The sequence below is a fragment of the Cynocephalus volans genome, chromosome 14 (genome assembly GCF_027409185.1).
Source record: "Cynocephalus volans isolate mCynVol1 chromosome 14, mCynVol1.pri, whole genome shotgun sequence".
Classification (NCBI taxonomy): Eukaryota; Metazoa; Chordata; class Mammalia; order Dermoptera; family Cynocephalidae; genus Cynocephalus; species Cynocephalus volans.
Window position 1 is genome coordinate 22,684,655 of NC_084473.1, and position 16,406 is coordinate 22,701,060.

Consider the following 16,406-nt stretch of genomic DNA (forward strand, 5'->3'; position numbering starts at 1 on the left):
TCTGAAAGATTCGACTCTTGAATAGATAGCACAGAGGGGAGTTTATACCTAAGACCCTTTGAGCCCTTCTCCTCAAACTCCTCAAATGCTTTTTGTGGCCACCAATACTAAACTATTAGGTTGTGATTCCTACCTAGTCCCAACCAAGCTTCACATTGAAAGATCCACCTTAAACCAGACTTTGCTCTTCCAACTTTGTTCTTCCCCTGTGAGATGCATCTAGACTCTGTCAAGCTGGTTCTCTCTTATCACAGTGCTATGGACTGAATGTTTGGGTCACCCTAAAAGTCATACATTGGAGCCTAACTCCCAATATGATAGTATTTGGAGATGGAGCCTTTGGGAGGTGATTTCGGTCATGTAGGTGGCACCCTCATGGATGAGATTAGAGCCCTAATAAGAAGAGACAGGAGACTGCTTGCTTCCTCTCTCTACTGTCCACCATATGAGGACACAATGAGAGGACAGCCATCTGCAGCCTCAGAAGAGGGCCCTCACCAGACACTGGATCTGCTGGCACCTTGATCTTGGACTTCCCAGCCTTTGGAACTGTGAAAAATAAATATGTTGTTTAAGCCACCCAGTCTATGGCATATTTGTTATAACAGCCCAAATTAAGACACACAGTAGGCAATAAATTCAGCTTTGCTTATCAACAGGTTTTTGTGGTATTTGGGGAAGCCAGCATTTGGTGGCACATACATACACATTCTGGTCCTGTTTCTATGACTAATTTGTCAGGTATTTCAGGGAAAGTGTCTTAACCTCTCTGTTCTCTCACAATAAATCTGGAGATACTAGATAGACATATCCTCCTAGCTATTTCAGCCAAAGCTAAGCATGACATACTGTGGCCTGAAGCAAAATAATTATAATAATAACCTGTCAACAACACAGGCATTTGTGTTATTGAGACCAGTTGCTAAATCCTTTGAGGATTCTTGTAAACATCATTACAAAACAGACACATGCATTCACTCTGGTCAATTAGGAAACAAAAACCATTTAAATAGAGAAAGAGTCCAAATTGGGAAGAGGTTTGGAGGACAGGAGATAAAAAATTAAGAGTTATATTAAGATGAGAAATTTAGAATATTAGAACTAGAGCGAAAGAATTTTTCCAGCAGCTTTATAAACTGAGCAATCATTTTTCTTCACCGGGGCCGACATACTGAAGCTAACGGTAAAAGCATTAATTTATCATGAGATTTTAAAGATCTCTCTTGTCAGTAATGAAATAACCACGTGATAGGGTAGCCAGACAGTTAGTGTTTATAGGAAGGTTATTATAATAATTAAGATTAATAGCAATTACTTGTCATGTTTGTGGAGGTTTTTTCCCCTGGAAAATAACTGTAGCCATATTAAATAACTAATTAACACATCTCCATGTCTGGCTAGGAATGCATGGATTCACAAGGTCCCCTGTATTCTCATGTTCCATAACCAAATAAATAAATAAATAAGCACTGTAAAACAACCAGCTCACATTTTGAAAGGAAACTTCAAAATGAAAGCAGTCCCCAGACTGGTGATGGGGACCTACAGTCGAAATCAAGGCTTTCTGCTCCTCCTGTTATTTAGGACCTTGTTAATCTCACTATCGGCCAACAAAACGTAGATTCCAGACCTCATTTGCCTGTTTGTTTCTGTGTGTACACAAATAAATATACACCTTGAGTGTTATATATTTTGTGTAATAACTTGAACAATTTTCTCTTAATACAAAATGGGATTTTTTTACTCTTCGGTCACAGCACTGTAAGGGAAATCTTAACGCCTTAAGTATTAAAGCCTTAAAGCTATTTGTGTTGAATGTTTTCCAGAGCAGCATGAAAATGGATAGGAAAGGAATGTTTCCTCATGTTAGAATCCATTTTTTTAAGGGGGCTCAATACTGAGGGAGGAAGGGGAGGTCAAGGAAATCACTTATCGTCACGCAAAGCATGCAGTCAGTCCCTTCCAGGAGATGCTTGATTGAGATCGTGAACAGTGTCTCCAGGCAGGATGCAAAGAAAAGGGCAGGACCATGCACCAGACGGTGACCTGCCTGGAGCCTGTCGCAGAACAGAAGCCAAACCTGTTTGTAAATGAAAACAGACTTGGTGGAAACAGTGAGAGGAAGCACCTGCTCTCTCCCAAGCTCACCTTCCTCACAACCACACGCCCACAGCTAAATTAGGATCACAGGCGGGAAAGTGCTCACTGGCCTAGGTCAGAATGTGCCTGGAGGATGGAGACAAACTGGATGGTTCAGATCCCCATTGTCCACACAGGCTTTGCCCTCTCCACCTGGCCATGAAACTTGCCGCTGAGGCGCCCCTTCTCTACTCTCCACCACACACACACACACACACACACACACACACACGCACACTCACACACACACACACGGCATCACCTGCAAACGTGCATAGACTCCCACTTCTCCCTGAACCTTCATTTTCAAACTGGTAAATTACATTCATTCCACAATAAGCATGTGTTTATGTAGATGGGAGGAGGCGAGGAAGTAAAGAGGCTGGAAGAAAACAAAGGGTATTTCTTGAGCCTGTTCTGAAGAAGGCTCAAGGCTTGAGCTCTGGGCTCAGGTAAAGATGACAAAGACATAGCTCCTGATCTTCAAGAGGGCCACGTGGAGCAGAGGGGACAGATGCCATCGAGGAATCACATTCCTAGGAAAACAACACCTAGCTGTTTGCAAGTTCCACTCCAAGAAAGAATCTTGAGAGGGGGTTGGTGTGGGAGGGCTGACCACCCACCATCTTCACCTTCCTCCAAGACCCCCGCTCTGGCCCACACCCACCCAGCCTCCAGAAGCTATGGTGTCACCAGAGTCAGCAAACACTCCCTCCGCTTCTCTAAGCCCAGCTGAAACAGACATGAATCTGCAAAATGACTCTGCTATATGCTGACAAAACAAAGGTAGGTAAATAGGAAGAAAGAGTATGGGAACTAAAACCAAAAATCTCACACACCCAGAAATCAGATCCTGCCCGCCTCTGGCTACCCCCTTCCCAGGGCACAGAAACTCTGGACCACTCCAGCTCTCTAATCTCAACCCTCAATTCACAGGCCCTGCCTGGGCTCCGTACATCCCAGTTCCTGGCTTGTCTTTTCCTGGCACACACCATCTTGCTTCCCACCCTCTTATCCCTCTCGGTTCTTTCCGTTCCAAGACTAGAACAACCCTTCCCCCGTGAGCCACCGGGGGTTCCCATTTGCTTTGATGGTCTCACTTCACAGAATTATGATGGGCAGAGTACAGTTAGGATAAAGCCCACCCTTGATATACAGGGCATGGCCCGGTGGCCAAAGAGCTCCACATCCTAGACCCTTAACCAGCACCCACCTGAGGGAAATAAGACAGGCAAGACAGTGGGGTTCACTGCCAGGTACATACCCCCAATCTGTAACATGTCAAGACAAAGCAGGTGAAAGGCCATGGAGATCGGAGGAAGGAGCAGTTTATTGGAGGAGCTAACATTTGCACCTGCTCTGGACCCAAGAAGGATTTCTACAGGCAGAGATAATGGGGAAGGGTGGCAAATAAGGGAGAGATGGGGACATATGAACAGAGGTATGCTGACAGAAGTGCAAGAGGTGTTAACAAGTGTATGAATGCACGGAGAAGGGAAAACTCAAGCAGGCTAGATAGGACATAGGAGGAGCAAAAACATCTCCTAAAACCAGAGTAAGTCTGCAATAAAATTAAGAACTGAGCCCGCAAAGGTGGCTCCCAGGTGTGGACACCACACCCCTGCTGGTGCGGCTCCTTAAGGGCAGAGCAGGGAGATGTGCAGTTGGATGCCCGGAGGAGAGTCTGGGTGGAAGATGAGGAGCTGTGTGTCGACAGCACAGGGACGGCCGCTGTGATGGTGAGAGAGGGAAGGTCACCAGGGGGTGTGCAAAGGGAGATCAGTCAGAGGACAGAGCCCTGGAGAACACTAATTCATAAAGGGCAGGCTGAGCAGGTGAAGAGAAACAAGAAGTAGGAGTGGGGAAGGAGAAAGCTGAAGGACAAAGAGTCTCACTTGGACATAACTGGTTCCATCACCTTCCCCAACCCATCCTCCAATCTGATGTCACATTAACGCTCTGAAAGTGCTGTGTGACCATGACATCTGCTCACTGGGAATGCCTCAAAGACTCCACTTTAGACTGGCATCCAGGTCCTCCATGAGCTGGTTCTTGAGAAACCCTCCAGCTCCCTCCTGTCATTGCTCCCGTAGAGAACCCCTGCTCTAAGTCACACTCCACTGCTTCCTCGACATTCCCCCTACTTTCTTGCCACTATTATTTTATTTGTGCTGTTCCACCTTCTAGAATGTCTTTCCTGCCTGACTATCTTGCCTACCAGAGAAGTTAGTGAGCATGAGTCTGTCTCATGACTCCATCAATAGTTAGTCACCCAAACATAGCTGTACATTATACCACAATGGGGACAGGTATGGCCAGATGGACCAGCCTTTCCTCTGATCACCTTGGTTAGATATTGGCCAGTTGATGGTCAATAGCTGTGACATGAAATGGCACAGCCACCAAGACACATAGAAATGTGTGGTGATAAGCTCATGCCCTACCACCATGGTAATCTGCATGTTCTCTACAGCCCCAGAACAATGGTTCCCCAGCAGCTACTAAAAATCCTGTTGGCTTCTCTCTGGGTCTTCATTGTCTCTCTAGGTAGAAGAAGCCTATTTGGCATTTGCAATAGCTGGCTCATGGCTCACCGGCTATAGCCTGGAGAAATCGGAGCACTCCTACAGAGCACTCGGAGATCTCCCAAAGCGAGGCCCAGCATCAGAATTAATAAAAAGCAAGTATGACTGTGTTGCTCTCAGCTCTGACACAGCCTGGGAATCCTTCACAAACAAACGCCAGCATGGGAGGAGAGGTCACTGTGGATATTCCAGCACTAACGTTCAAACGTTAATAACTTTACCACGTAGATTACTTTTAAATGTCAGGCCACGTTGCTGTGTAAAGCTAAGGAGCTCTGGAAATAACATACATTTCCAGGCTTCCTGACAACACCAGCACGTTCCATGTTTGATCACCAGCAGGGTGGGCAGGCGCAGAGGAGAGGAGGGTGTTTCTTTAGCCCTCGCTGCCCCTGCAACACAGACCTGAGGAATGAATGGCTTCTGAATGCACCAACTGCCTAGTTTCTCAACCAGGAAAATGGCTGAACTGACAGTAATGAGATCTCACACGGAACCACGAGGTTGTGCAAGGTCTGAGACCTTGCCCAGAATGCCAGGTTCCAAGCCCAAAGAAATGTGTATAACTCAGTTAAGAGCCCCAGGGAAATAGCATTTGTAATGGAAACACTGGTAATGCACAGCTGCTGATCCCACCCTGGGGCAGGAGGCAGAGCTGGGTCCAGGCTGGTGGGGGGAAGCTCTGCACAAGGAGAGGAGAAAAGGGGGGACAGCCCTAGCCCAGGAAAAGGCTTGAAAGGAAAAGGGGTACAAGGCAGAGACTGCAGAGGAACACGGAGGAAGGAACAGATGCTACACACAAAACCCACCCAGGGCTGCCAGGATTGCAATTAAAAATTCACATATTTTGGATTGAGATTCTCATATTTTAAGAGAACTTAGGCAAAACCCTCCTTTCACCAATATTAGCAATGCAAAACCAGCAGTCAAGACAGACTCAAATTATCATCTATTTTGCAAAAAAGGATGAAAATTGTATAGTGTGGAGTCCAAAATTCTTCAGTGAAAACAATCATTAGGGTGCACCTGGCAGCCTTTGGTCCCGCCCCCCAGCCTCCAGGGACCAGGACAAAGTGCCCGCCCGCTCCCCATGGAGCCCTGGGGCTCCAGATCTGGGACTGTCAAGGTGGCCACCAGTCACCAGGTGCTCTCAGGGTTCTCTTTCAGTCTGAGAGGCCACCTTATTTGGATAAAGGTACACACTGAACTCAAGAGGCACTAACACTATAGTAGGATGAAGTAAAAGGGAGAACACACAGAGTGCCAGATCTCCCAGCACAAGCACAGTCCCCAGCCTGACGCACCTGGATTGGGCTTCTGATTTTTAAGCCAACAAATGGAATGGGAGAGAGGGAAAGGGAGGGCCAGGAAGGAAAACTGCAGCTCCCAGAATCCAAAGTGAAGTAAAATCCTCAATGAACAGGGTCTGGCAAAGGACTGAGCACGTAACAGCCAGGAAGTCTCTGCTGAAGGATGCCCAAGATCTTTGCGGCTCCACCTCCAAAAAGAATCTCACATGCATCTCCCGCTTTTTCCTACTGCCACTCTCCCTACTCCAGCCTTCTTCCTTGCTGCCTCCCGAGTGATCTTCCATAAATACCCATCTCATTATGTTACTTCCATGCTCAAAAGTCCCGAGTGGCCATCCCTGCAAACAGAATACACTTACAGCCCCAGATGGGCTCTCCGGGGGGCTGGTCCAAGGCGGCAGCCCCTGCAAGGCAGGCTAGGACAGAAAACGTAAGAAGGTGAGATGCACGATGAGGGGGAGTCATTCTTACCAAATAATAAAAATTCATTCATACGTATAAATACTATATTTATTAAAGGAATATAAATACAAATATAGTATAAATGTAAATGTAAATGGATTCTGAATTCCAGGCAGTACATTGTAAGACTGGGACTTACATTGTAAGGGTTAGCTGGAGTCTTCTAATTACAGGACCCAAGACGGGATAGGCCTTAGCAATGTCTGGGTACCTGATGCAAAAAATAGGAGCTACTGGGATAGCGTTGGGATTTGCAGCAAGTGCCATCTTGCTTCCCAGGTTAGTGGGGCTCTCAAGAGGCAGGAGAGTGGGGGGCTTCCGAGTGTTGGCTCTAAACTCATAAATCTTAGGTTCAAACCCAGCCTCTCACCTCCCAGCTGTAAGAACTCACGCAAGTCACTTAATCTCTCCGAGCCTCAGTTTCTTCACCTGTAAAATGATAGTATCTACTTCGTAAGTTTGTTCAGAGTTTTCAATGTGATAATCTACATAATGCATTTAGTTCACAGCCCCAAGACTCAATCAGTGTTCTTTATTATTTTTAGAACTAAGAGACCACAATCAAAAAGAGAAAAATCTCACCCAGGGTCACTCAGTGAGCTGGTGACAGAGCCAGGGCCACGACTCTAGCCAGATTCCCCATCCAGGCTCCCTCCCCATCCAGGCTCCTTCCCTATGCTACAGAGTCTGCTGCAGAAATATTACATCAGGAGCCAGGAGATAGTAAACCTAATTGGGCCATTAGGACCAGTAACTTCCCTCTACATGGAGCGTTTGGGGGATGTTATGGGTGATCAAATAATAAATAATGTTACATATTCTGAGGCACCTCTCAAGGGAGCATCTTGGAAACCAAGAGGAGGGAAAGACTGAGATCATAACAAGAGATTCAGATGAAAAGCACCATCTCTGAGCAGTACTGAGTTTCTCCCTTGCCTGCCTTGCCTGACTCCATGCCAGATACGGGCCACCCAGGGGATGCCAGAGGCAGAGGGTGGGTAAGCCGGCTGCTTCAGGTTTTGTAGTTCAATGTTTCTTCTATCCAAGGTACACCTCTCAGTCATGCCACCAATGCCCAGGCATGGTGCATAGGTCGCAGTGGTAGGCTTTGGTGATGTCAGCCCTGAACAAAGACTTCCTCCTCTCTAGGCAGAACCTGAAATGCCTGCACAAATATCACAGAGCCCAGGCACAGCTGGAGTGACAGCCCTCAACCCCGGAGCACTCACTGGCTCACCAATATCCAGAACCTGTTCTGAATAAATGTTTCACTGGTTCCCTAGAATATCTCTGGGTTCAAAGGGCATAGTTTGAACTTATAGAACCAGTTCAGAGGGAGAAAGAACTGTCCTAGAATCCCTTGCAAACTAAGGAGTTGGCCAATGTACCAGAAAAGCAGAAGTCCTCTTCTGTTTCCCTGGATTCCACTGCAGGTCATGTCCATGACCTCAAGGTGCATAACAGAGGTTCTAAGGAGTTGGGATCACAGATCCACAGATGGCCTTAGGGTACATGAGCCCAGCTGATATTAGAAGTGAAATGGCTGAATGAGAAATCTTTCAGTGTGTCACATTAACAAAGATACTCATGGTATACACAAGAATTGCTATGATGACCATGTCTGCCAAGGAAGGAACATGCTATAAGCTCAGACTTTGATCGGCAGCTTACTCAGGTGCAGGCATTTATCCGGTGACCACGGAGCCTTCAGGTGTGAAGCATCGCGATATCACACCAACTGGCCGAGAAGTCTGATACCAAAGATGGCAGATCACAGCCACGCACAGAGGGGGCTCCAGAGATGCGTAATTCCTCAGCAATAGAATAACACACACCACCGAGCAAGTGCAGAAGCAGGAACAGAGAATTTTCTCCAGGTCAGAACTGAAATCCAGAGCTGACAACATAAGAACAGCACAGGGATGCCCAGGAGAAATGAGGAATCTCAACTGGACTAGAGCAAAAATTGCTCTCTGTGAGAAGGGATTAGAAATTAGTAACAGAACCCAACACATTGTTATCATCTGTTGTCTTAATCATGCTTACGTGCCCTGTTTTGTGACCACTTCAAGTGCTTTCTCATCACATTTCTCACTCACCTCTGCAATCTCTTCATTGAGAATACTCCTCTGCATACTGCTATTGACAAACATCTGGTTTGGGGGAGCCCTGATGTTGCTTCAGGCACCGTTTCCAGACATGCTAAAGCCAGGGATGTGTATTCCTTAGAGAAGCCACTTTAGCATGGTGACTTTCTGCGTGACAGCCCTCGACTGATCACACATCGGTGAGCACACTCAACAGTGCTGATCACCACGGACGCCGCCGGAGAGAAATCCTCCCCCGTCTTAGCTCGGCCTCTGCCCCTCCACAGAGTGCCTAAAGAACCATGACCGAGAGTCTCTGCAATCTCCACCCCATGCCTGTTGGACTAAAGACATGCCGGCCTCCCAGGGACCCGAGGAAGCCAGGGAGCCGGGGACAAGCGGCAGAACTTAGAGCACCGGATTTCCTTTGTTTTTCTTTAGAATATACAAAGCCTCGTCCCTCTGAAATACCATCTCCCAAAAGCATCAGGCAGGAAGGTCTGGGGAAGTTTGGTTTCTGCGTCTGAGACCGTCTGTGCCTGCGCGTGTCCGCGTTTGAGGCTTTGGCTGTGCTGTTCTTCGTGACTGTGAGACCCTTGCAATGTGCACCTGACTGTGCCCCTCTGCTTAGCATCTCTGGGTCCACGACCTTGCCTCTGAGCCTGTGCTCTGTCCAAGACTGACCATATCTGTGATCCAGCCCAGGACTTCCCAAGCTCAGAGTCTGTGCATAATAACTGCCTGTTCCTGGAATTACGATTGTTTCATTATACTTGTGGTCATGTCTATTTTAACTGTCTTGGTGAATGTTTTCTGCCATTGCGAGTATACCTGTCTATGGAGGTGACAGAATATTTAACACCTGATCCAACAGCAACCAATCAGAACAGATGTCTACCATGAACCCCTGGTGTGGATATACTGGGTCATTTCAGCTGGTCCATACACAGTGTATTATGCAGTCTCAATTTGGTGACATCTAATCATGAAAGTACTTTATTTTTCCAATCCCTGCCTTCACCTGTGCTCTCTCAAAACCTTCCCTGTCACTTTTTGGCATCTTGAGTGGATCCCACTGCCCTCTGGTCACTCTCAGTTATTGCAAGTCCAGGCCAGCTCACAGGCGCACATCTGGTATAAGCCCGCAAGCTGACAGGCTGATGGCTGTGGGACTGGGAGGGGAGGGACAGTGGGGGTGGGAGAGATGGCAGGTGTCCCTTCACATGACTGGTCACCTGTGGCACTGGGAGATCTCCCTGGTTTTACCCGCCTCCTTTGGATTTCACTGACACTGGTTGTGGCTGTTACATATGTGTTGAGGGGCAGGTGGTATCTGTGTCCAGTGTCACTGCACCTCCCTCCACTGCTGAGGACAGTTCCCTTTGTCCCCATCAGCAGTCCATGCCCCAACACCCCCTCAGAGGGCATAGCTGAGTCACAGCTACTACCACCTGGGCAGCCCCATGGCCTCGAGGTACTTCCCAAGAGCCATATGAGCCATTGCTGCCTCCTTCCTCCCCATCCCCAGAAGACCAAAAGGGGACAGCTCTGTCCTCGTCCTCTTCCTCCGGGCCACTCTCCCAGGTCCTTCCTTGAACTCTCTTGATTTGAGAGATCTCCAGAGGAGAAGTGGAACCAGCCCCCATGGTCAGGTAGACCCTGAAACTCCTGAAACTCAAGGGTCATGGGTCAAGTTCGCCCAAGATCTCTTGCTGCCCTCTGCAACCCTGACCACCGAAGACCGAGAGGCCAGCACCCGCCCTCCCCCCGGTGACCCTCCTGCAGACCTTTCTCACTGGGCCTGGGGGAGGGAGTTGGCAGAAGAGGAGAAGCCTTCTTGCCACAAACCCTGCACTCCCGTCAGCTTGAACGAGGGCCCCTCTCTCTCCCTATCTGTCTTCTTTCATGGAAAGGGAAGCTGGATGTGGAGGGTCAGGTGAGGGTGCTGACTGTCAGGATCAGGGTTCGTTCTTCCTTGAGAGAGATGTCCCGTCATTGTCCAGCCACTGTCCAGTCATTGTTGTCCTTCCTTGAAGGAGATGTCTAGACATTGTTGGAAAACTCCATCCTTAGAATGTGAGTCCTCGGCCTCAGCTTTGGACAGAGCTGATGATTCTGGGACAACTGGGAAACCCCCATTCCCTATCCAGCTCCCTGCGACTATGTCTTCATCTGTTCCTCTGCCTATACAGAGGAATATCATGCATAATGGCCCAAGAACCAAAGAGTTGTAACTGGGAAGCCCAGTTTGCTTGGTGACTGTGGTACTGACAGGTGGAGTTGGGAGTTGGGGGGATGGGGGACCTGGCAGAACCAGAACACAGAAGGCCTAGTCCTCCCTGTGCAAATGCTCAGACTTGACCCCAGAAATGATGAAGCAAATGAGAGGTGCCTCAGAATAGGTGCCTCAAAGAGATGCTTGGAGGCTGGCGGAGCAGGGAGGCCAGGCAAGAAAGGAGACGGGGCTGACCAGAGCAGGGTGGGAAAGTCTGAGGGAGAAATCAAACCGAGATCCCAAGGTGGAGCCACGCCCCCGGGGCCAGCTTTTCACCCTCTGGAGCAGTCCTACCCCCCACCTCGGCACTCTGGCCCTGCAGGATCTCACCCGTGGTGCTCTCCCTTCTCTACTGCATTCATTTAACCCTCCCCATCTCCCCATCTTTCAAGGTTGACTTCAGGAGCAGCCCTTTCTGACTCCTATATCCCTCCTGGCTGCTCCTTCTCTGAACTCGGACACTTAAACTACAAAATTTAGACCCCCAAAGATGCCCTAGATACCCCTCCCAGGCTGGGATTCTTGACTATTCTGTGTGTGGGTACATGTGTATACATGCACACATATGTGTAGATGCACTTGTTTACTAGGTGACTGTCCCATAAGTTCTGGGTGGGTAGGGGTCCTTGTTCCCCAGATGTGAGCACACCCTGAAGTTACTCTATCAATACTTGTCAACACGTAGGATCTGGGATGACTCTGTACCAATGGCCCTGGCCAGCTCAGGACTTTGGCATGGACAGCTCATGTGGACACAGTAGGGGACAGCAGTACAGGTCACACAGTACCTCAGTGCCCTCTGACCCACTGGCAGAGGAGGCAATTTCTCTGTTTATCACTCTTGTCTCTAACTGCCTGGACCAGAGGGAAAGTTTTAGAAAAATCTGCTCAATAAGTAGATTTTCTCTCTGTGTCATTGCTCTCCTTCTTTTAAGAACAGGTAATGTGGCCCTTCCCTTCCTTAGTTTACAAAGATTTTATTCCTAAATGAATTATGAATAATTAACACTCTACTCCATTTGTTCTATATTGTTGTTAATTGAAAAAATTAAAGATGCATGTGCTGCAACCTCCAGGGTGGTCCTGGGAGAAGCTGGTGGATGGTTGAGGAATGGGGGGTGGGGAGACAGGCACCAGCACCTCCCAGGCCTGCTGCCAGCTCCACCTCCAAGCAAGATCCTGTCCAACCGCTGGAAGTGCTTCCCACCAAGCATGCTGAGGGCATAATGTCATTTTTTTCCTTACTGTACATTTCTCTCTTGCCCACATAAGAGCCAGGAGGTGAAAGGAGTGTATTCATCATTCAAGATACAGGAAAAGCTGCTCTTGCTTCTTTCCAGTAGCCTCGCAGGGTAATCCAGGACCTTAGATGCCAGAGCGACCTGCTGGGTGTAGGATGAGACATCTTCCAAGGATGCCATTTAAGTCTGAAGTCTGATGGCCAGACTAATCACACTTCCCAGCCCTTACCACCCATGGCTGATGGGTACAGACCTGGAGTTGAACAAAGCAAGATCAGTGTGTTTCCCTCGAATGTGGGCCCAGTGTGTGCTTGCCCAACTTGGTAGGTCTTCGTTCCCATCCTTGTACTCTGAATTTCTGTCTCTCAGTGTCTGCTTGGGGTCCTCAGGCTGCCCCCACTGCCTGCCTTGCACACAAATGGTGCTCAAAAAGTGTTTGTTGAATGAATGAGTTATGTCCACTGGCTGGTGTCTCTGTCCATTTTCTGTTGCTTATAACAGAATATCTGAAACTGGGTGATTTATAAGAAAACAAAATTTATTCTCACAGTTTTGGAGGCTGGGAAGTCCAAGGTCCATGGGGTACATCTGGTGAAGGCCTTTGTCCTGGTGGGGAGTCTCTACAGAGTCCTGCCACGACCAGGGTACCACATGGCAAGGATGGCAAGTGTTTTCACATGCTCACTTGCTCTCCTTATAAAGCCCCCAGTCTCCTCCCTGATAACTCACTAAACCATTAACCCATTAATACATGAATGGATTAATCCATTCATGAGGGCCTGGTCCTCACAATCCAATCACCTCTTAAATGTTCTACCTTTCAAATGTCATATTGGGAATTAAGTTCCAACATGAGCCTGGGGGGACATTCAGACCACAGCAGCTGGGTTAACACCCATGAAGTCAGAAGCAGAGTTAAGCTCTGAATTAGGCAAGGTAAGCTAACTGTTGTAGCAAACAACCCAAAATCCCAGTGGCTTAACACAATAAACATTTCTTTCTCAATTACTCCTTATGCAATAGTCCATTCCTGTCCTGGATGATTTGTCTCAAACAGCAGCTCAGAGTCCCAGGGTCCTTCCTTCCTGCGGCCCACCCTACTCCCTGCTAGTTCCCTGGAGTGTTCCACAGTGTTCCTGAATGGTGGTGGATAAGGAAAGAGAATGGAGGACCCCCTGCCATGCTTTGCATCGTTTCTGGCCTCTCCTCCTGGCAAGAAGCCGCTCGTCAAGATTCTAGGTCTTCCCCAGGTCTGTTTAGCACAGGCGCTCGCAATGTCTGGTCTCCTTGGAGTCCTTAAGAAGGACGGCCCGTTGCTTCAGGCCTGGTCTTGACAGGGCTTCTCCGGCATGCTCCATCTTAAGTTTCCCTTGACATGAGATGGGCTGTCCTGCTGAAGAGATCCCCAAGGCTCTGAGGAGAGAGCCTGCTGGCTGTTGCTCAGGTTGCCCCTTTGCCTGAGATTCCAGTCCTCTTGGCCGGTGCCCTTCACTCAGTGGGCAGGAAGGCTTCCCCACCTGCCCCACCATGAAGACCAGGCCCAAGGGCTGCTGCAAAGGAGCAGCCACTTGTCAGGCAGGCTAGTGACAGGTGGGGCCATGAACGCAGGTGGTTCCCCACGATGATTGCCCCGATTTGAGGATCTGAGTTTGTTTCCCTTGTCACTGTAGGCGGTCCTGTGAGGGGCGGAGCTGAGAATTCACATCCAGCCACCCAGGGAGAGCTGCACCCTAATGAGCTGCTTTTCTCCTCGCTTTGTGAGCGGTGCCTGCTCAAGGTTGTACCTTGCTGTGAGCTCTGCTTTATGCATTTCGCTCCCCCACCTTTAATGTTCCCCCGATCCAATTTCCTTTGCAATAAATAAATAAATAAAATAAAATGTTTTAGTTGAATACAAACCCACTCATTGCAAGAAGCCTGGGTGGCACATAAACTATGAAAGATTCGTTTTCTTCGTTAAAGCAGGCAGTCCTTAATCTCCACACTTTCTTCTTCCCCACAGTTTGGCTTGATCACATGGAAATAAAACCACAGCCTCCTCTCAAGGAGTTTACCCCCAGAGGTTCAGACACTCATAAACCTCAGCGTCGGAGACTCTTGCAGGCATCGCAAACGTCAGGGCCAGCCTTGGACCTGGAGAAAAGCAGGCAGCAGGAGACCTGAAGGACAGGAACCGTGCTCCTGGCAGCCTCCCCCTGGAGTCTGTGTGTCTTGGCAACCCAGGAAGACTCCTTTGAGACACTCCATAGTGGGCACAGTGCCTTATAACATGAGCCAATCACAGGCACCCACTGGTCACTGGAATTGGTCAGGCCACGGGCCCTGGGCTCTTTGATGACAGCCTATGGGGCCTCATGATGCCTCTATGAGTAGTGCCCCATGCCAACCCCGCCTCCAGCATTTCCTCCACACAGCACCCAGGACCTTCCACACAGATTCCAGGGAGGGGCTGGCTGCATCCTCTCCCTGCCTGTCAGACTGGCAGTGCCATCACCCACTGCCAGGTGGGTTCGTGGATGGATACAAAACTTGGCTGCGATGCTTTGCAGGAGAGCTCTTGGAGAGTCCCCAGGCTCCTTCAGGGGACTGAGTTCCTACCTTTGTGCCTTCCCAGCTGTGAGGGGAGAATAGGTGATTTGGGGCACCACCACTGTCCCTTTCAATGCAAACCCACCAGGCTTGGCTAATCCCAGCTGAGTCTGAGCTATCTGTGAGGCTGCTTTAATTCAACTACTTATGGAGCAGCTGTTTTGTTACTGGTGTGAGTCAATGAACCACCCATTGATGAGTGTGGGAGGTGCAGCCAGCCCTCCACAGAAGAATGGGATGGGGTAGAGATGAAGTTGTTGCCCTACCCTCCAAGAGCCCAGTCTAGCTGAGTGGAACAGAAACCCCCTGAAAAATGAGATGAAATAAGAGCAATTTAAGGCCAAATGAGAAGTTTAAGGGAGGCAGAAAGTAAAATCATGACAAGAGCTACTACTATTCCTGAGTGCACACCCACTTGTGTCTCAAAGATCGTTAATCTCCACAACTTTCTGAAATAAGTATTATTATTAGCCCCATTTAGCAGCAAGAAAATGCCTGCTTAGAGAGGTTAAGTGATTTTTCTGAGATCACACAGCCAGTAAATGAGAGAGTTGAAATTTAAACTCCACTCGATTGGTCCCACTGTGCAGTCCCAGAGGACACGTGCCAGCAGAGAGAAGACTTGGAGGCAGATCTCAGCTCAACCTAAAGAAGACATTTCTAATGGGCTGGGTTTCCAAACAGTGGAACAGGCCATGTGTTAAGTAAACAAAGGGTTCAGAGGCTGGAAGCTCCCTGGCAAGTGAAAGAAGAAGCCAAGCCTGAAAGGAGGTTGGACAAATCCGCTCCTGGTGAGAGATACTATAACTGTCAGGGAAGGGGGCGCTGAAAGAGCTGGGATTTGATTAAGTAGAAAGGTCAGAAAGGTGGCGAATGTGTTGGCGAAGATGCAGAGGTAGGGAGCACAGGTATGTTTGGGGGTAGTAAGCAGAGCTGATTGGCTGATGGGAAGACTCTGTGTTGATCAAATCGCTCCCTGCAACAGGCAAAGCCTAGCAAGGTGCTGGGATTGGGCTAAGGGGACTGGTTACTGGAAGCAGCCAGAGAGATTTGAAGGGGTGAGGAAGGTGGGGAGACATGAGGGCCACAGTCTCGAGAAAGCCATAGTTCAAAGGTGGAGATCTCAATTTCTGCCTTCAAGACCAACGAGCCAGGTGTCTGCATCCAGGAACAAGAGGTCAAGTCATGATAGGGTCAGAAACCAGGGAGCAAGGGCCAGGCTGAGGGTCCTTAGAGGTACTTCTGGCTGCAGCGTCTATATTGTGGGTGTCCTTCCCACAGCCACATGGTTTAAAGGTGCAGGGATTGGGGACAAACAGTGTTGCAAGTGGTGGGCTCATTTCTATGCAGTGGGGCTGGCCTCACAGCCACAGGGGACAGGCTGACCCCAGCAGTGCCCCCACCCACAGCACAGCAAAACTCCGGGAGGATGAATAGAGAATCAGACCCTGAGCCCAGGACGCCTGCTACAGTCCAGAGCACGGTGACATGGCTCCCGTCCCAGAACATCCATCTGGGCAGAGACGAGGAAATTGCAGACCCAAATCTGCTCTTTGCCACTTTCCAGAAAATGGCTTCACTGGTTCACTTATAAAAAGAAGGAAAGGAAGGAATATGGGCCAATTCTGAGAGCTAATTGCCTTTGCTCCAAAAAGAGCCCGTGATTTTCCGGCAAACACTCTCTGCTGTCACTGTGCTGCCAGGCCCACCACGTTTCC